Here is a 21,647-nt window from a genome sequence, read left to right on the forward strand (position 1 = left end):
ACAGCAGGAAACTTTAAAATGAGATGATCTTCTGTTTATTTATTTATTTATTTATTTATTTATTTTCTATAGTCTTTGTTTATATTTCAAATGATTTCCCCCTTCCAGGTTCCCCCCTGCCCATAAGTCCCCTAAGCCCTCTTCAATCTGCCCATTCCCCAATCTTCCCCTCCCATTTCTCTGTCCTGGTAATCCCCTACAATGCTGCATCAAGCCTTTCCAGGAACAGGGCCCACTCCTTCCTTCTTCTTGAGAATCATTTGATATATTAATTGTGTCTTGAGTATTCAGAGCTTCTGGGCTAATAATCACTTATCAGTGACTGCATTCCATGTGTATTCTTTTGTGATTGGAATACCTCACTTAGCATGATATTTTCTAGTTCCAACCATTTGCCTTAAAATTTCATGAATTCATTGTGTGGTTCCTCAAAAAAAACTGGGCATGACACTTCAGGAGGACCTTGTTATACCACTCATGGTCATATACCCAGAGGATTCCCTTGCATGCAATAAGGACACATGCTCCTCTATGTTCATAGCAGCCTTATTTATAATAGCCAGAAGCTGGAAAGAACTCAGATGTTCCTCAATGGAGGAATGGATACAGAAATTGTGGTATATTTACACAATGGAATACTACTCAGCCATTAAAAACAATGAGATGAACTTCAACTTAATAATATTGCAAGCTCACAAACAGATTTGCTTTCAGTTCCCCTGAGTTATGTTTTCCCCCAACACACACACACACACACACACACACACACACACACACACACACACACATTGTGACAAAGAGAGAAAGGGAGAGAGAGTCAAACAACACACTCCAAACAAACAACAAATATATTAATAAATCTTAAGTATTTTTACTTATTGTGGCTTTTGGTAATGGTCTCTGTCTGTTGCAAAGAGAAGATTCCTTAATGAGGGGTGTAGGCTATCCTTCTCTGTAGGTCTAAGGACAAATGTATATAGATTGGTAAAATTATGCTTGTTTAGTAAATTAATTGTTGAAGAATCTCCCTAATAACTATGGTTTGACTATCCTTTAATAGCTAGCAAAAATTAATTAATCCAGTGCACCGCATGGTCTCTGTTTCTTGGTGAGTGGGTCTTAAGTTCAGTGCCAAATGATCAGCCCTGAAAACATACATATTAGTAAGATATGGACTCCACATGTTATAGTTAGGAATATATCTATATCTATATCTACGTCTACGTCTACATCTATGTCTACATCTATATCAATACATCTATATCTATCTATCTATCTATATATATTTCTATAAGCTATATCTCTCTATCTCTATATCCATATAGATAGATAGATATTATCTTGGACGCCATATCTACTCTATAATTACTACCAGTATCTGCAGTTGTGGATATACATATGGGTGTGTATATGGATATATGTATATACACACACACATACATGTATTCATGTAGTACCAATTAATGAAACAAAAAGTACATGAATTTGAAGGAGCAAGGGCTTGGGAGTAAGTAGCTACAGGGAGGTTTTGGAGGGAGGAAAGGGAAGGAAAGGTAAAACATTGTAATTAAGTTACAGTCTCGAACATAAATAAGGACAAAGTAAACAATTAAGCCAAAACATCACAATATACATTTGACCACAGTGCTTTAAATACATTCATGGGTACTGTCATTACTAATTTTAGCCAAATTAAAATAGTTTGCACACCGTATCTATTCCACAATTACTACCAGTATCTGTGGTTGTAGATACACTAAACTTTTTAAAACTGATGTCCCTAACGGCAAGTTACCACTAAGTCATCACTTAAATCCTATAATATCCCCCTGGCTTCTTCAGCAAAATTAAAATTGTTTGAGACTATCAGATTCTTTTTTTTTTTTTTAGATAATTCCTAATCTGTTACCGTTTTATTCCTACTCTGATTTCCATTCCTAAATATGTGCTTTTGTAGAGCTGTTCTTGGTTTGTGGAATGCATCATCTTCTCTTAGAATTTTGTGTGACACTCAACCATTCTAATACTATGTTCCTCCCCTTTTATTTCTTGGGTACCTAATTTTTTGACTCCTAGAAATATTTCCCAACATCTACTGTCATTCAGCATGTGCCATTGTAAAAAAAATAAGTCATGACTTCACTTCCTGAGTCAGCCTAAGTGCTTTTAATTATTTCTGCCTACCTCATTATTTCTTCTTCTTCTTTCTTCTTCTTCTTTCTTCTTCTTCTTTCTTCTTCTTCTTCTTCTTCTTTCTTCTTCTTCTTCTTCTTCTTCTTCTTCTTCTTCTTCTTCTTCTTCTTCTTCTTCTTCTTCTTCTTCTTCTTCAAAGACATTGAAATCATGCAGAAACCATTTTAATTTTGTTCCCTCTTTATATATTGTTCTATATCATCATTATAAAAATACTTTGAAGGTACTAATTTGACCCAGAAAGAAGTCAGAAGACATCAACAGGAATGTCTTCACCATCAAAGTTAGTCATAAATAACCTGGTTGTTCCTTGATTGCCCATTTAGAATGAAATGATTTATTTAAAGAATGCACTCTCTAGCTTAGAAGTCATTTAATATTCCCTTAGTATTTCTCTCATGAATTAGCACTCATAGTAATGATTTCAGAAATTTAATGGGTCCTTTTCTTTATAAAGTATGCAAAAAGATTAAGAAACTTCTCCAAAAATTATGCCAAGATGACTAACTGTGAAGTCAAATTCTACAAGTAGAAAGTCTCTTTAGTACTGGATCATCTCACCTTTTAAAATGATTTCTCTAGTGAGAATGCTTTGAGAATATTTCATGAAAATTCTAAAACGCACATACAAATATTAATAAAAATATTTAAAAAATTTTAACAGCAAACTGGAGATTTGGCCCATAATTTATGAGAATTGGCTGCTGTTGCAAGGAATCCAGGTTCAATTACCAGGACACAAAAGCAGTTCATACTTCTTTGAACTGCAGTTCCAGGGAACCAGATGCCCTCTGTTGGCCCCTAAAGTCAATGCAACCACATGTATAAGGCATACATAAACACAAGGCACCCATACAAATAAAGATAAACAAGACTACATTTTTAAATTCAACTCTATGAATTTTCTAAATTGATCTTTAAAGTCATGAGAGTAAACATATAAAGTTTTTACTAAATCTTTATACCCACAATGTTTAGAAACATCCAATTAACCATGGAATTTAGATGTGGAAATAATTTTCATAAATTATTTTATTATCTTCTATAAAATATGATAATGTTGTTCTTGTTCAATTCCTGTAACTATAAATGAAACAAGAATTCCATATATCTGAAAAAGAGCAAGGAGGGTTATGCTGGAGGATTTCAAGAGAGGAAATGAACAAAATTCTCAAAATAAAATTCGATAAAAGTACTTTAAAATATAGTGTGGGAAATTTACAAGATATAACTTAAATGAACATATATAAACATTGCTATCTAATGTTCTAGATTGATTTATGACATGAGTGTGAAGTTGAAGGTTATCATTACTTTCTATCATGATCACAGTACATTGTGTTTTTGACACGTTTCAGTGTTGCTTAAAAGATAGTATCTAATAATATATCCTGAGTATCTCTTCTTCTTCCTTCTTCTTCCTCTTACTCTTCTTCCTCTTCCTCTTCCTCCTCCTCCTCTTCCTCTTCTTTTTCTTCCTTCTTCTCCTCCTTCTCCTCTTTCTTTGTTGTTATTATTATTATTATCATCATTATTATTATTATTACTGTTGTGTTACGTTGGTTTTTCAAGGCAGGGTATCTCTCTTTAGCACTATATGTTCTATAACTCACTCTGTAGAATAGAAATCAGTCTGCTTCTGCCTCTCAAGTTCTGGGATTAATGAAGTGCCACCACTTCCCCAGTTTTCTGCCCTGGGTTTAAAGGAGAAAGGACTGTCAACAGACTTCCCTGTGATGAGACCCCTAAGCCATTAGCTGAACTCCCAGAACTTACTTCTCCATTGATACATAGACTTAGTTTCAGAAAAGATTTTAGCCTAATGTACAGCAACCTAGACATTTGCATTGATAAAAAATAAACTGTTCTATGAAAAGCTGGCAGATCTTATCAGTAATTTATCAGACATTATTGAAAGCAAACTTTGGCAAGAAAGGGCAGAGCATAAAATTAGAGAAGTATCGACCCATGTAGATGCATTTACACTCATACAAATTGAAAAAGTTTAATGCAGAGAAAGGAGAAAGAGTTGAGGATTAACTTCTAAGTGCCCACTGATGTTCAAACTAAGCACAGCCAACTGACCAGCTTGGACTTTTTTGTCTCTCTTTGTAATTTGATAGCTTTTAAAGTGCTGAAATTCATATCCTTTTAAACTATTTTAGACGTGTCTGTCTGACTCTTAAACTTAGCAGTTATCTGATACCAATCTTTAATGTATAATACATCATCTCTTTTTTAAATTTCTGGATGGATTTATTTTTAATCTGGTGTTAAGTCAGCACAACTGTTCTCAGAAAATCTCAGACACCCAAGTTACTGTGAGCTACGGGTATAGCGTCTGGATTTATACTAATATAATTCTGTTGTATGTGGGTTTTCTAATCCATGTTTGAAAAGGAACATTATAAAAAGTTCTACAGTGCTTCAAAGAGGTGTATTCTGTATTCTAAGTTCATTGTTCTTCAAAGGGTGTATTTCACATCACTAGATTGGAGACAGATAACTTCACTATGCCAAGAATGTATATTCTACTTTCATTAAAACTATCCACATGTTATTTCCACTCCATGGACTGAAAGATTACAGATTTGGCTTCATCGCTATTACTTCCTTATTGAACAGAGGGACTTGAAAGTTGGTCCGTGCTACTATAGACAGTTGGCTTTGACTAATTTTCAAATTGAGTAGGTTACGGTATCATAGTAAGCAGAAGCATGTAATATTTATACAACTGACTCTGTTCTTTTTAAAAACAAAATTTTTCATAATGCCTAAATGTCAAGAAAAATATGTTGACAGGGATATTACGATAAGATGTACTCTTCATAACTTGATGAAAGAAAGAAAAGTAAACATGATTTTAAAAGTATTTTAAAAGGCAACATTGATTCACTGAAAGCAAGTTTTATCATTTTCATGTAGCAGTGTTGAATAGCTCAATATTTAATAGAAGTCCAAGACATTTGTTTCCGGGGAAGCTTATTTTAATATGTCCTCTGAACACTGAGCTTATGTACAAGGAGCTAGAAGATCATCTGTTCAGAATGACTACACAAAGGAAAAGTCTTAGACTTCTTCCTAAGTCTATGTTTTATGGATACTAACAAAATTAAAGACCATGTAAGTTAGGGGACAAGAGGTAGGAGACTTTCAATAGTCAATTGAAATGTGGTCCAATTAATAGACCATTGTCTTATATATATTTCTTTGGGATTCTGTCAGCTCCAAAGATATTATTACTGTGACTTCTCCCTTTGATCTCCAAGAAGGCCATCCTCTGCTGCATATGAATCTGGAGCCATGGGGCCCTCCATATGTACTCTTTGGTTCATGGTTTAGTCCCTGGGAGCTCTGGGGGTGTATTGAGTGGTTCATAATTGTTGTTCTTCCGATGGCACTGAAAAAAACTCTTCAGCTCCTTGGGTCCTTTCTCTAGCTCCTCCATTAGGAACCCTGTGCTCAGTTGAATGGTTGGCTGAGAGTTTCCCCCTCAGTATTTGTCATCCACTGGCAGAGCCTCCCAGGTGACAACAATATCAGGGTCCTGTCAACAAGCCCTTGTTGGCATCCACAATAGTGTCTGGGTTTTGTAACCGTATATGGAATGGATCCCTAGTGGGGCAGGGCAGTCTCTGTATGATCTTTCCCTTAGTCTCTGCTCCACATTTTGTCACTGTATCTCCTCCTGTGGATATTTTGTACCCCCTTCTAAGAAGGACCAGAGTATCCATACTTTGTCTTTTCTTCTTCTTAAGCTTCATTTGGTTTGTGAGTTGTTTCTTGGATATTCCAGGCTTCTGGGCTAATATTCATTTACCAGTGAGTGCATCCCATGCTTGTTCTTTTGTGATTGGGTTACTTCACTCAGGTATGATATTTTCACTCAGGATGATATTTTCTAGTTTCATCCATTTGCTTAAGAATTTTGCAGATTCATTGTTTTTAATATCTGAGTAGTATTCCTTGTATCCATTCCTCTGTTGAGGGACATCTGGGTTCTTTTCAGCTTCTTGCTATTATAAATAAGGCTGATATGAACATAGTGGAACATGTGTCCTTATTACATGCTGGAGAGTCCTCTGCATATATGCCCAGGAGTGGTATAGCAGGATCCTCTGGTATTATTATGCTCAATTTTCTGAGGAATCACCAAACTGATTTCCAGAGTGTTTGTACTAGGTTGTAATCCCACCAACAGTAGAGGAGTGTTCCTCTTTCTCTACATCTTTGCGAGCACCTGCTGTCTCCTGAGTTTTTGATCTTGGCTATTCTGACTGGTGTGAGGTGAAATCTTAGTGTTGTTTTGATTTGCATGTCCCTGATGACTAAGGATGTTGAACATTTCTTTAGGTGCTTTCAGCGATTCGATATTCCTCAGTTGAAAATTCTACAGTTTTGCATAGTTGAGAAATTATCTGTTTTCTAACTCGTGTTTTTAGAGCTCTTTTCTATAACTTTAAGGGCTGTTTTGAAGGTCTCAGTGTTTACCATTTTGAGGAGACATAGCCATATCCATGACTCCTGTGCTGTTTCTAACTATCATGGAGACATTATCATTAACCCAGAGGACATTGCTAGGAATAAAAGAGGCTTCCACTGCTAGTGGGTCCAGAAAATGTGTCCATTATTACGCAATATAATCCTTATGCCCATAGCAGCCTTCAACACACAAGGAGACTCATACCAAGGTCCTGTCCCAGGTGTAGGAACCACGTTACATTGTCCTACCAGGGCCACCTCAGGCTCAGCAGTGAAGATTGGAAATCAAGGAACTATTAACTAAACATATATGTTTGGCTGAGCTCGAGGAAACTGCTTTGAGCTTTCTATAGATAAATCTTCTTTATCAAAAATAATAAAATGGAACTTAAACCTGTCTCGTGTTCACTAAATTTATGTAGACTCATGTTCATTAATGAGAAAAATAAGCAAATCTCACTGATTTCCCACCTGCTATATTAGTTTAATCTAGATAGTATTGACATTGAGAAATAATATACTGGAAATTACAATTGAAGTAAGAATAACTCCCCCCTCATTTGGCTCATGTCATTATTAGGACAGATGGCTTTGAAGGAAAGGAGGGAAAATATGTAAAGATATAGCTATATAATACCTCTTTTAAAGCATTTTCATAATCAGATAACAAAAGGCAGTGTTTCAGTTATCGCAGAGTATTCACTAAATTGAGGGAAAGTAGATGCAAATGAATCCCCAGATGTTTCTGCACCAATATTTGATCTGCACATTAGGATTTTCTTTCACATACATCATTACCAGCTATACTTGTTTGAATTAACTCCATAGGCATAAAGAAGAAGCGTGAGCATGTTACACAGTGTCAACAACATTCCAAGGGTTCACAAAAGAGCCAAAGAAACAATTCCACATAATGGGTACCAGTTATCTCTTCTCATTGGGGTAAGGACTTTAGATATAAAACATAATACATGAAATAGGGATGAATTTGGTTGACACATTGTACCTGCAATTTACAACTCAGAAATCAATGATCCAGATTCCCCTTCCAGTTCTACATCGAGAAAGTAGTAATTTAAGAAACTCGGTTAACCTCATAATCTGTTTTCTTTTCCTTAAAGATTTCATGGCTGCACCGTCTTTTCCAGTGATTGAAACAATTAAGAAAAATAGAAGTTCTGTTCTCTATACAGTATCTAAAACTACTAGTTATCCTTACTATTATCCTGTTTCTCTGCTTCATTGCAGTGTTCCTGAGGATAGAGAATACTCCTTGTCCTTTTGATCTTCTGACCTTCACACAAATTCCAAGAACCAAATAAGCTACTTTGATTATTTGTTGATTTTTAATAGAACTAAGTCAAACAACATTACAAGTCAATTTGTTTAAAGTTGGAGAGGTTTATGAGAACAGTCATGCTAGAGAAACACTAGCCCTGTGTTAAAAATCATAAATGCATGAAATTGACACACACACATAGGATGTGATGTTGAGAGGAAATGACACATAGGAAATGGGAATATATCAACTTGTATAAAACATTGAAAAGCAATCACCAGATAGTATATACAGTCTGTCAACAGATATAATAGGCTGAAGCCTAATAACTCCCCTTATGGGTTAATATTGACAACAACAGATAATTTAGAAATCACCCTGTATTTCTCTGATATCATATTGCATTGGAATTACACAGAGTAATTATTTAAGTATAAGTAGGTCCAATTGAATACATTCCCTGACTTTTATCCTAATTCAAAAGTGTTTCTTCTCTAAATTTTGAGTTTAACTCAAATAAGTTAGTAATCTTAGTTGCCTTTATGAAGGTTGAGGAACTAAATGAAGATGCAAGACTCAGGTAGAACAAAATAACTTCAATATTACACAATAAGAGCAATACCAACAAGTGTCCAGGAGGGATGGATCCATGCTGAAATTCAAACTTGGCCACAGAAAAGCTGACTCTTCAGAAGTAAGGCTAGGAAGCTCTTCTCGGGTCCTTAATGCCTTATGCTGAATGTGAAGATTGGATGCCACTGCTTTAAAACAATCCAGGCTCCCCTGGTTCTCTCTGAGGAGATTGTGATTAATGCTGAGTCTGGAAGAAACCTGTCAATGTGAGTTCAAGAAGGAATGTGAGCAACAGGCCATGCTCGTTTTTCAAAATTTTATTTTATTGTTTTACATTATATTGATAATATATAATTTATAATTCTATAAACTGTTCCAGTGTCTATTGTGTACACATTAAGATAAATCCATAAGATAAAAGAATGAATAGCTGTGGTTTGCTCAACTGAAAGCAATTGGAATGAAACTATAACAGATATTCAGCCACAATCTAAGGATAAAATTGCTTTTCTTGCTACCTTAATTGAAAGCTCTAACTATGTTGCCAATGCACTCCTTTAAATTAACCATCCCTATTTCTGGATAGATAGTCCAGTGGTAAAGAGTTCCAGAGGGCCAGGATTCAATTTCCAGCAACCGCATGGGGTGACAACCTTCTGTAGCTCCAGAAGGAGCTCCAGGCAGTCTGATGGCCTCTTTTGCCTTTGTGTACACCAAATACACATGTGATACGCAGACATATATTCAAGTAGAATACATACACACACTTCAAGTAACATTAGTAATTATTTTAAGAACCAAATGAGCTATCACTTGATATTCTAAGTAAATTAATTTTACACTTTATTTTTGAAGCTCCATATTGGACTTTGAGCAGATCATCTTCAGAATGCAGTCTCGATGTAAATAAATGAGCTTTTCACTCAGGGACAGATGGAACCTTGTTTTTTAGAATTGGGTTTATTTAACTATTTTGTATGTTTATGTAACATTTCTCTTTGCTTTATATGGCTTTTGTGTTAAATGATTGTCAGTAAGAGGTAGTGTCATTTTTAATTTTATAAGTTTTCTACATTTATTCTACATGTATGGATCATATCTTGCAAGCTCACCCTAATGTCATCAACCCTACCCATGTTCTAATATCTTGCCCTTGTATGTTTTAGATTTATTGATCTGCCTCTGAATTGAACCAGTGACACCTATATGTGTGTGGGTATGAAAATGTCAGCAGAGGCATCAGCAACATAACAATGGATGCTTTTGCAAAGAAGAGTGCTCCCCATAAGCTCAGCATCCCTCAACTTCCAATAGTTCCCTTGATAAACTGGGGCCTCATGGGGCCGTGAAGATACTGTGAAATAATAAATACATTTTGTATCACCTATAATATTTTATGGTCTCAAAAGAAATTATTAGGATGTACTTTCCAGTTTTTTTGCTATTAGTTAAATGTAGGCATATAAGAGTTTTTAAGGGTGTTTTACAGTAAAAAATCTTGTCTATATTCAATAAGTCCAAACAATTACTGCTTAGAATACTCTATGGAGACTATCATTATACAGTATTACTCTACAAGTTTTAGGAACTGCTGCATCAACAAATGTCCTTGATGTTAAGACAGAAGTTAGCCAAAACCAGAAACACTTTTTTCTCTAATATAGAAAATGAGTTCTCATAGTAGGAAATTTAGCACAGCACTGTCTTTAACAATTTTTAAGAAATAACATCACTTATAAAAATTGGTATAGGACACAGTATTGGCTATAGTGTTCAATCAGACCAAAACAAAACAAAACAAACAAACAAACAAACAAACCCTTCTTTTAAGCCAGGCAGTGGTGGCACACGCCTTTAATCCCAGCACTTGGAAGGCAGAGGCAGGCGGATTTCTGAGTTAGGGGCCAGCCTGGTCTACACAATGAGTTCCAGGACAGCCAGGGCTATACCGAGAAACCCTGTCACTCCCCCCCCCAAAAAAAACAAAATATCAAAAACAAAAGCACCCCTTCTTTTGTGAACAGAAAAAGAATACAGACTATGGCTAGTTACAATACTAACCCAATGGTCATGGCTCATTTATTCCTTTAAATTTCTTATTTAAAATACATTGGTACATTGGATATTTTCTGGTACTGTGATTCTTTTCTAATGGCATTCATCCATGTTGTCTTTCTGAATAACTATAACTCAAACTGTACCATTCCTGAGTATAAAAGGACAATTTAATTAAAATTTTGATTTAAGAAGAGGAGTAAATAGAGATATTACGTACCCAGGGAAACCTCCCAATAATGATTACTTAATAACTCAGTAAGAAACCATATGCTTATCTTCTAGATACCTTGGTAGAGTAGAGGTAAATGAGATTTTTTTATAATCAATATTTACAGATCTCTCTCCTTCCTATTGTCCCCAAGTTGTATTAACAATGATGCTGCTCATATGAAGTGTTAAATTCTTTAATTAAAAAATGGGAAATGGAAACAAAAGTATTTGAAAATATACATTGTTTGCTTATTTGATTTTTCTGTTGTTTTGACCCCACTGTTTAGTTGTATGAAATGGAATTATCTGTGCCCAGTTTGAAGTACAAGCCATCAATTACTGGAATCAATTGTGTTAAATAATGTAAGCTAAGTTTGAAGAAATTCTGCAATTTGAGCTGTCAGAGACAATTTTAAATGCTATGCTATAATGCTGTATTAATACAAGAATCTTCCTCCTCCACCATAAAGCATTGTGATAGGCATATCTATCTAAAATCAGAATGTCCTTGCTAGACTGGTAAATGTATCCACAAGTAATCTTTCAAAGATCTTCGAGTTCACAGAAAAAAAAAAGCTGTTCACATGTAACATATAACACAAGCACATCTGGCAATTGAAAATAAATCACACGTCTTTTTTTTTATTACTTATAAGACAGGAGATATGACTAAGGTTTTTTTGTATTTTAAATTATATTATGTTCACTGTATAATATAGTATTGATATTGTATAACATATACTGCCAGCATCTTACTAATAAATATCCACCTGAGATCTATTACCTGTATTTAAACTTCCAAGGAACACTATAAGTAAGAATATATTCTCATTTTATAAAAATGTCCTCAGCTTATAAAAATGGCAACCCCTCCCCCACAAAAAATCCAAAACTACCCTACACTTCAAAAGTATGAAGCTTTATACCAAGAGTTATTAAATCAAATCCGAGTGGTTCATCTCTTTTAAAACTAAGAATATGCCCTCCTGCATATTTTGTTTTATGAAAAAAATGCTATCACTAAAGAATGTCTAGTTCATAAAATGTAATATTGACGGGAAAATATGGATTCGTGGATGGAAACTAAAATTCGCTTAATCCCCACTGCAGGGAACCATGGAGTTGGCCAGGCTTAGCTGCCTGAAAGCTGTGCATCACGGGATATTCAGGTTAGGGTTCATGGCTCATGGGGCACAATGTGCCTTCTAGTTCCTGAGAGACCAATGCACTCCCTCAGGCAGTGAAGCATTGAGGCCGCTTCCTGTTTCTCTCTGTGTTCCCTTGGAAGTGACGGAATCATGGAAGCTTGAAAGGACACTTGACCTTAGACATTAATCTTGTGTACCTGGTAGGGCCTGAAAACATCACTTTATCCTGGCAAGTACAGCTATATTGGCCCTGGTAATTGCCATTATATTCAGTTTCTGATATAAGCTTAGAAAGTCTAAATATTCTCAATAAAATTGTTACAGCCTCAGTTGTTCTGTGGACTCTCCAAACAGCCTTATTTAATTCCCCATGGTGATATCAGTGACCGTAGCCTGGTAAGTAAGCCCTGACATTACAGGGCATCAAGTGAGATTCATAACTACTATGCACAACACTGCTTGCTTTTAAGTCAAATATCTCAATTATAACATTGAATTTAAAAGAACCCTTTCAGCAGTCTGTGAAAATAATTGATATTCTAAGTTTTCTAATTGATAACTCAGAAAATAAGTGGCCAGAAAAGTGGCCACTTCAACACTGTTGAAGGCAGAATAGATACATTTCTTTTGGAGCAGAATCCCAAGAGTAGACTTGGTAATCCCTTCCCTTTTTTGTGCTTTGCCTTCTATCAGCTAACAAACTAAAACACAATCTAAGAGCCTTTGGTCTTTCAAATTTTTCCTCAAAACTTGGAGCCATTTAGGACATTCTCCTTTAATCTGGTTTCATCATTGCACTACACAAAAGTAATATGGGTTAAGCATCATGACTTTCAGAAAGCTAAAGTTTGTTATTTTACATTGAAATTAAAAAACTATATAATAATTATTATTCGTCTTGCTCTGATTATCTGAAAGATGATAACCTGGAGGAAAGTGTATATATATATATATATATATGTATATATATATATATATATATATAAACATCTCAGACATAAAGCAGTAAAAAATTCTTTGACTTGGAAATTTAATTTCCTATATGTTATATTAAAATAAAAACAACAAACTAAGCATAGTAATTTTGTCAGTGATCTTAGCACTGGGAAACCTGAAGCAAAATCACCAATCCTAATTCTGGGCCTGAAGAACATAATCACTTCCAGTATTGCTTAGTGAAAAATGAGGCAGGGCTTCAAAGACTCAACCTAAACCAAAGGAAATGAACCTGGGCCAGGGGCCTGTAGAGATAAAAGACAGGGAAATTTGAGGAAAAGAGCTAAGAGAATGTAAACAAGTTTCTGAAGTTGTCAAAAATATTTAAAAAAAATATTTGCAAACTTCTCCAGTAATTAGTGGTTTTCAAATACAAAATTGCTATCATGATCCCCTAAACAAATTTAATGTCTACAAAATATAGTGAGCTCATTGAATAAAACAGATTTTTTTTCTAAAAATTACAATATAATTATGTGTAATGATGTTAATATGTATCAATTTTAAAAATTGTGCTTAAATTTTAAAATAAAATGAGTACTTTTAATGCAGAAATAAGAACTGATGTTAAGCTGGGAGGTGGTGGCACACGCCTTTTTAATCCCAGCACCTGGGAGGCAGAAGCAGGTGGGTTTCTGAGTTCAAGGCCAGCCTGGTCTACAGAGTGAGTTCAAGGACAGCCAGACCTATACAGAGAAACCCTGTCTCATAAAAAAAAAAAGAACTGATGTTAATTAATAAGATTGTATTTCAGTTTAATTATTTGTACCTGAATATATGTCTCTGTGTAGGTATGTGTATATGAGTTCAGTTGCTCATGCAGGTCAAAAGAGGATATCAGGTCCCATGAAACTAGAGTTGCATTTGCTTGTATGCATTTGATATGGGTTTTGTTAAGCTGGGTCCTCTGAAAGAATAACTTAATAGAGAACTCCATTAAGAAAGGTTCTTAATGGAACTGAGTTATCTCTCTAGTTCCAAGAACTGCTGCTTTATTTTATTCATTGTCCAAATTATCTTATGCTTTTAAAAGCACTTTTCCCACTTGTATTTATATGCCATTGGGGACATATATTAAGGTTTTGTGTAAGATGATTTGGTAATCCATATACACATACAAATACACTCAGATGTATTATAACATTTGTTATCCAGTGCTTGATGCTTTGGATACAGATTGAAATCTTATCACCAGTTTAGCAGTTTACAATGTAATTATGAATTGCATTAATTTTGGAATGTGAAGATAGGAGGTCTTTCTCTAGCTTCTATTACCTCAAGAGCCACAGTTGGCTTGGGTTGTATTCACAAGCATGAATTCACCCCAAATGAGATGATCTTAAGTCCAATTAGACACCTATAGATGTAAGTACCAATTCTTGTACATCTTTCCATGGCACTCTTGTGGTTTATAGGTTTTACAGCTTTGTCAGACTATTGATTTTGTTTCTCTTTGGCACTGTCATATACTTGGAAGTTAATCTTCACAGAGGAGGCTTCCAGTTTAGGTCTGGCTCAATTCCCCAAGTTTTGGGCCTAAAATGTATGAATATGATCTTCCCCAATTGAGTTTTATGGTCAAGGTATGGAAAGATCATCCACAGATGTTTGTAATGATTGCTCATCATCAAAGAAGGTTCTTATTTCAGCAGGTGGGGAGTGCTACAGAAATTCACAAAAGACAGAGAAGTAAAGAATGTATTGATACTTCTACTACAAATATTCTACGCCTGAGGATCAGGGATGGTCATGAAAGAGTGAGGAATGATTTTAAGCGCTAGAAGACCAGGGCACATACTGTGAGATAGTGTCATTTATATATGACAGGGCAGAGTCTACACCTATGAAATCTCATCAATATGTTCTCTTAACTAGACCTGCACAATGACAAGTCCAGGAAAGATGACAACATCCCTCAACCAAGTCTTCTTTCCACTAAGGGTCATTGGCTATGATTCAGTACTGGATGAACACTTTGCAATCAGTGTTCCAATGATTGCTTTAACTTTTCATTTCCATTTTAGTTTACCACATATTGCAGCATTTAAATAAAATATTCACATAGAATAACAGCCCAATTAAAGTTATAGCAGACCATGGTTACATTAAAAAGGAAAGAGAAATATTTCATCAGTTTTAATTTTTAGACTAACAAAAATATATTTTTGATTTCTTGACTTTTTTTTCTGCAAAGTTAAATAATTTAAAAAGCCAGAGCAGAGATAGAGTTTGGATGGAAAACTCTTAGATAACACTTCCCTTAAATATGCATACAAAAAATGTCATTTGCTTGTAAATTTTTTTTCATGAAACTTATTCCAATATTGTGTATGATTAGAAAGAAGGACATTGACAACAGGAAAAACTATCATGTGCAGAGGGACTGTCGGTATCAGGAAAGAGATTCTCCACCTTCAGTGTAATTTATTTCTTTTTTATGATTTATTTTACCCACCTAAAACTAATATTCATACAACATAGTTTGATCATGAGTTTTCCTCTTATAACAATATGACTTTTATCTGATAAGGACGACTATTTCAATGGCCACATAAGGCAGGCAGTTTAGGATAATGCATCTCAAGACATTCCACACATGCATTCTCTACTTTCTTCTTTTAGGCTCAAGTTTCTTTCTTTTTTTTTTATTTGATGTATTCTTTATTTACATATCAAATGATTTCCCCTTTTCTGGGTCCCCACTCCCCACAAGTCCCATAAGCCCTCTTCCCTCCCCCTGTTCCTCCATCAACTCCTTCCCACTTCCCTGTTCTGGTATTCCCCTATACTGTTGCACTGAGACTTTCCAGAACCAGGAGCCATTCCTCTGTTCTTTTTGGACATCATTTAATATGTGGATTACTTCTTGGGTATTCCAAGTTTCTAGGTTATTATCCACTTAGCAGTGAGTGCATACCATGAGTGATCTTTTGAGACTGGGTTACCTCACTTAGAATGATGTTCTCCAGCTCCATCCATTTGTCTACGAATTTCATGAATTCATTGTTTCTAATGGCTGAATAGTACTCCATTGTGTAAATATACCACATTTTTTGTATCCATCCCTCTGTTGAGGGACACCTGGGTTGTTTCAATCTTCTGGCTACTACAAATAGGCTGCCATGAACATAGCGGAGCATGTGTCCTTATTAGATGCTGGGGAATCCTCTGGGTATATGTCCAGGAGTGGTGTAGCAGGGTCCTCCAGAAGTGCCATGCCCAGTTTTCTGAGGAACCGCCAGACTGATTTCCAAAGTGGTTGCACCATCTTACAATCCCACCAGCAGTGGAGGAGTGTTCCCCTTTCTCCACATCCTCGCCAGCACCTGCTGTCTCCTGAGTTTTTGACCTTAGCCATTCTGACTGGTGTGAGGTGAAATATCAGGGTTGTTTTGATTTGCATTTCCCTAATGATTAATGATGTTGAACATTTCTTAAGGTGTTTCTCAGACCTCTGAAGTTCTTCATGTGAAAAATCTTTGTTTAGCTCGGTACCCCACTTTTTAATGGGGTTATTTGGTTCTCTAGGTTCTACCTTCTTGAGTTCTCTGTATATATTAGATATTAGCCCTCTGTCAGATTTAGGGTTGGTGAAGATCCTTTCCCAATCTGTTGGTTGACACTTTTTCCTTTTGACAGTGTCCTTTGCCTTACAGAAACTTTGTATTTTTATGAGGGCTCAAGTTTCTTGAGAGTGATCAGTTACCAGCAAGAAGAAAAACAAGAAAGCTTTATAAGTTTCTATCTATATTCAATTTTTAAAAAGATTAGTATCTTAAATATGACTCAAAAACAACTATTAACTATTGGTAAAGAAATGGTAAATATCCTTTCAGTGAGAGAAGTTGTGAAATAAAAATCATTCCAACTTCATTCTGAAAACAGGAAATAAGGTAAGAAACATGTTTTCTTAAGTGAATTCTAAATATACATAGTAACTGGTTCCATTTGAGTGTTATTTATGGAAATATTACTGGGTTTTTGGTTTGTTTGTTTGTTATTTGGTTTTTTCGAGACAGGGTTTCTCTGTATAGTCCTGGCTGTCCTGGAACTCACTCTGTAGACTAGACTGGCCTTGAACCCAGAAATCTGCCTACTTCTGCCTCCCAAGTGCTGGGATTAGAGGTGTGCGCCATCACTGGCCCACTCAGTCCATAGTTTTAACCAACTGTTGAAATACTAGAGAACATACAATCCTGAAATTTCCCCCAATAATAGCCCAAAGGCTATTATTTTTATTAAAATACTGACAAAATTACTTCTTTTCTGGTACATCCAAGATACAGCAAGTAAATTTTCAAGAAGTACTGATATGTAAAGCTGTTTTTAAAAGTCACACAACTGTTTTGCTCAGAGAAATAATTCATATAGGTATAACCTTGTATATTTTAGAAAGTTTATATTTTATTTAAAAACCATTCATTTGAAAAGACCTGTTTTATTTTTATGTGGTATAAATAAAAATCGATGATTCATATACCATAAAATCCTTTCAATGGTGGTATTCTGTGTGTTCTTGTATTTAACAGCTATGTTGTCATCATCATAATCCTTTAGCATTTTTTTTCATTTGATCCAAAAGATTCCTCATAACGGTTAGCACTAACAGGCAACCACCAATTTACTTTCAGTCATTAGTTTATGCTGGGCATCTCAGAAAAATTAGAATCACAAAATATGTGTGCTGTAGAATTTGCTTCTTTGATATGACATAGCATTTTATAAAATTAAATCTTTATTGGTATTTAAACACACTTAAAACCATCCATCCATTTAGAATGATTACTTTATTTATTTCAGTTCAGTCAAAGTCATGTTAAAATTAATATTAATTAACATTAAAACACTTTGGTTCTTCTAGAAAGAAGCCTCATACCCACTAGCATTCACTTCTCTTTTATCAGGCCATACAACTATTACTCTACTTTCTGCTTCCTTTGAATGTCTTCTCTTGAAATTTCATGTTACTGGGAAAGCATAGGTATTTTATAACTAGCTTTATTCAATTAACAAGATCATTTCAGTTTTGCCCATGTTACATTATTAGTTCGTATTTCATTGCTATGGTTTGTACAATAATATGATGATCTATATAACTGACCATTTTAACAATTATTTACAATTATTATATAAAATGTTATTTAATTTATTTATAAATTAATTATTTTATAATTTAATTAACTATATTATTAAATCTTTAATTATAAAATCAGTTGGGTTATTTGTCATTTGGGAATGCTATGAATTGATGTTGTGAACATTTATGATTCTATGAACATTAAGTTTTTATGAAATCTTAGGCCAGAAAACATTTTTCTTTCCAGTTTATGTGCTATTTATTTATTTCTTCTTAGCGTTTTATATAATAAAAGAAGGAATGCAAAACTTACAGGATTGAAACTAATGAATGCAGTTATCTCAGAGTTAGTTTTTCCTCTTTGGTGGTCCTTTTAATGTTAAGGAAGAAACTCTTTCATTTTTAGGGTGTTCGTGTTTGTGTGTGTGTGTGTATGTGTGTGTGTGTGTGGTGTATGTGTGTGTGTACAAGTTACATTGTCCGTGCATGTTCTTGTGTGAATGTGCATGTACTTGTGTGCCTATTTTTAAGAGTGTGTGCATGTGCATATTTGTATGTGCATGCATATATGTGTGAATGTATGTGTATGTGTGTGTATGTATATAGGCTTTTAAGAGTGTGTGCGTGTGTTTGTGCGATAACATATATGTGAATGAACATATGTATATGTCTATATGTTCATGTGTTTCTGCTTGTGTGCGTGTATATATATATATATGTGTGTGTGTGTGTGTGTGTTCTTGTGCATAAGTGTGTGTTTTCACACATTTTGTAAATATTAAAGTGCTTCTGTTGAATTTGTCTTTCACTTCCTTTTCTCTTTTCTGAGGCTTTATTTTCTTTCATTTTCGTTATGTTCATACTGCATATTATAAGATACTTCAATTCACCTTTGTTTTTCTTCTGAATTTTTCTAATTTTTGTATATTTTAAGGTAATATTTTTTTAGTTTAACATAGTATTTAAAAGTAATTCCTAATCAACATTATTCTCTTTTTTTTTTAGTTAACCACTAGAATTACATCATTCTTAAACTATTTAAATATAGTATGGCTCAATAATTGTAAAAATTATTATATCTTATTTGTCCAGGTTTCAAAATTCAAAATTTGGGTCTTTTCAAATTCCAGGTATATTTTAATTGGTCATTTTCGTTTTTTCAGTGATTCTTTTTGGTGATTCTGTAAAAATATGTTTTCTCCCATAATATATTGAACTCCTTCTGGATGCTAATGCTAACTTCAGAATTTATATCTAGTGCCATTTGTTTAATGGATTAATATTTGAGTACTCATGGGTTTCATGGCCGTTGATTAATGGTGATATGTTCTTATGTCCTCTGAGTTATCAGTACCTTTTGTTCTATTACTGGAAAAACATACTCTTTGGAGTCTGCTTTCATAGTTCCATGTGTTTGCTCATCAGAACTCCAGGCCTCAAAGAAGTAGTAGCTGTCAGGTTTCCTCATTGGTGGCTCTGCAGAAAATACACACTTTGTACATGAAACAGTTTCTTTAAAACTCCTGGCATGGAATACCCAGGACATAATCCACAAATTAAATGATGTCCAAAAAGAATGGAGGAGTGGCCCCTGGTTCTGGAAAGACTCATAGGGGAATACCAGAACAGGGAAGTGGGAAGGGGTGGATGGAAGAACAGGGGGACAGAAAAGGGCTTATGGGACTTGTGGGGAGTGGGGACCCAGAAAAGGGGAAATCATTTGAAATGTAAATAATTACCCACCATGTAATAAGGATACATGCTCTACTATGTTCATAGCAGCCCTATTTATAATTGCCAGATGCTGGAAAGAACCCAGGGATCCCTCAACAGAAGAGTGGATGCAAAAAATGTGGTATATCTACACAATGAAGTACTATTCAGCCATTAGAAACAATGAATTCATGAAATTCTTAGGCAAATGGATGGAGCTAGAGAACATCATACTAAGTGAGGTAACCCAGACTCATAAGGTGAATCATGGTATGCACTCACTAATAAGTGGATATTAACCTAGAAAACTGGAATACCCAAAACATAATCCACACACCAAATGAGTTACAAGAAGAAAGGAGGAGTGGCCCCTTGTTCTGGAAAGACTCAGTGAAGCAGTATAGGGCAAAACCAGAACGGGGAAGTGGGAAGGGGTGGGTGGGAGGACAGGGGGAGAGAAGGGGTCTTATGGGACTTTCGGGGAGTGGGGGGCTAGAAAAGGGGAAATCATTTGAAATGTAAATAAAACATATATCGAATAAAAAAAGTGAGAAAAAATATATCAATAAAAAAAAAGGAGTAGAGAGAAGAAAAATTTATCCAAATAGTAAGCAATGTCCTTGAATGAAGTCCCAGGTGAGGACCAGGCAATGGATGTATGAAGCAGCACTAAATAAAGCTTTCTATTATTCCAAAAAAAAAAAAAAAAAAAAAACCAAAACCTCCTGGCATGAAATGGGTTTAGCCATGATTTCTTTTAAGATACCTTTCCTTCTGCGTATGTCCAATAACAGTAACTAATGTTATCACTTTGACAAGAACATTCTAACTTAGGAGACCCACAAGTATCCTAGAAGTTACAGTTAGTACTGCTGTGATGAAAGGGTTTAACAAGTAGCATGTTGGGGAAGAACTGTTTTGTTTGGCTTATACTTCCACATTGTAGACTATGATTGAAAGAAGTTAGTGCAGTTGCTCAAAGAGAGCAGGAAACTGGAGGCAGGAGCTGATGCAGAGAGAATGGAGGGGCACTGCTTTCTGGCATGCTCCTCATGGCTTGCTTAGCTTGATTTCTTATAGAAAATACAACTACCAGCCCAGGGATAGTATTAGAAACAGTAGGCTGGGCCCTTTCGAAACAATCACTAATTAAGAAAATGTCCTACAGCCAAATCTTATAGAGACGTTTTTCTCAAATGATTTTCTGCCCTTTTAAGTGACTTAAGCCTGACCAGGGTGTGCCCGTGAGAGCTAGGTGCCAGCAAGCCTGTGTGAGGTTACCTAAATTAGTTTATTTTAGGTGAGAATACACTTGAATTGTAGGCTGAAAATTCCAAGGCATGGCCTCCAATATTGAATACAATGGAAAAAGAATTTGAGCACAAGAACTCCTCTTTCCCTAGTTTTGATTATGTAGAATGTTCTTAGCAGTCTCATTCACTCCTATTGCCGTGTTTTTCTCACCAATCATAACCTGCAACCCCTTTGAACTAAAAACGATCATGATTTGTTTGCTCCTTAAGTTATTTTTGGTCTGGTACTATGTAACAGTAACTATCAAAGTAACACACCATTTCCAAGATCTCGATTATCCACCACCCACCTACCTAACCACCCACCCACCCACCGACTCCCACCTTGTCCCTCTAGCATCCCACTTCTTCAGGGCATCAAGCAGAAGGGGATAGGGTAGAGGGTTCATGGAATGGAGACAGGGAAGGGGGATAACATTTGAAATGTAAACAAATACAATTATTAATTGAAAATTAAAAATAAAACAAGATTTGGTTGAATATCTCCATTTTGATTTGTTGCAAGACTCTCAGTGTTCCGAAGCAGAACAATATTTTTTGATCCTTTAAAACCATCTGTTTTCCTTCTTCTTCACATATGTAGCAGAGGATGGCCTTGTTGGACA

Source organism: Apodemus sylvaticus, chromosome 4, assembly GCF_947179515.1.
Source record: "Apodemus sylvaticus chromosome 4, mApoSyl1.1, whole genome shotgun sequence".
Taxonomy (NCBI): domain Eukaryota; kingdom Metazoa; phylum Chordata; class Mammalia; order Rodentia; family Muridae; genus Apodemus; species Apodemus sylvaticus.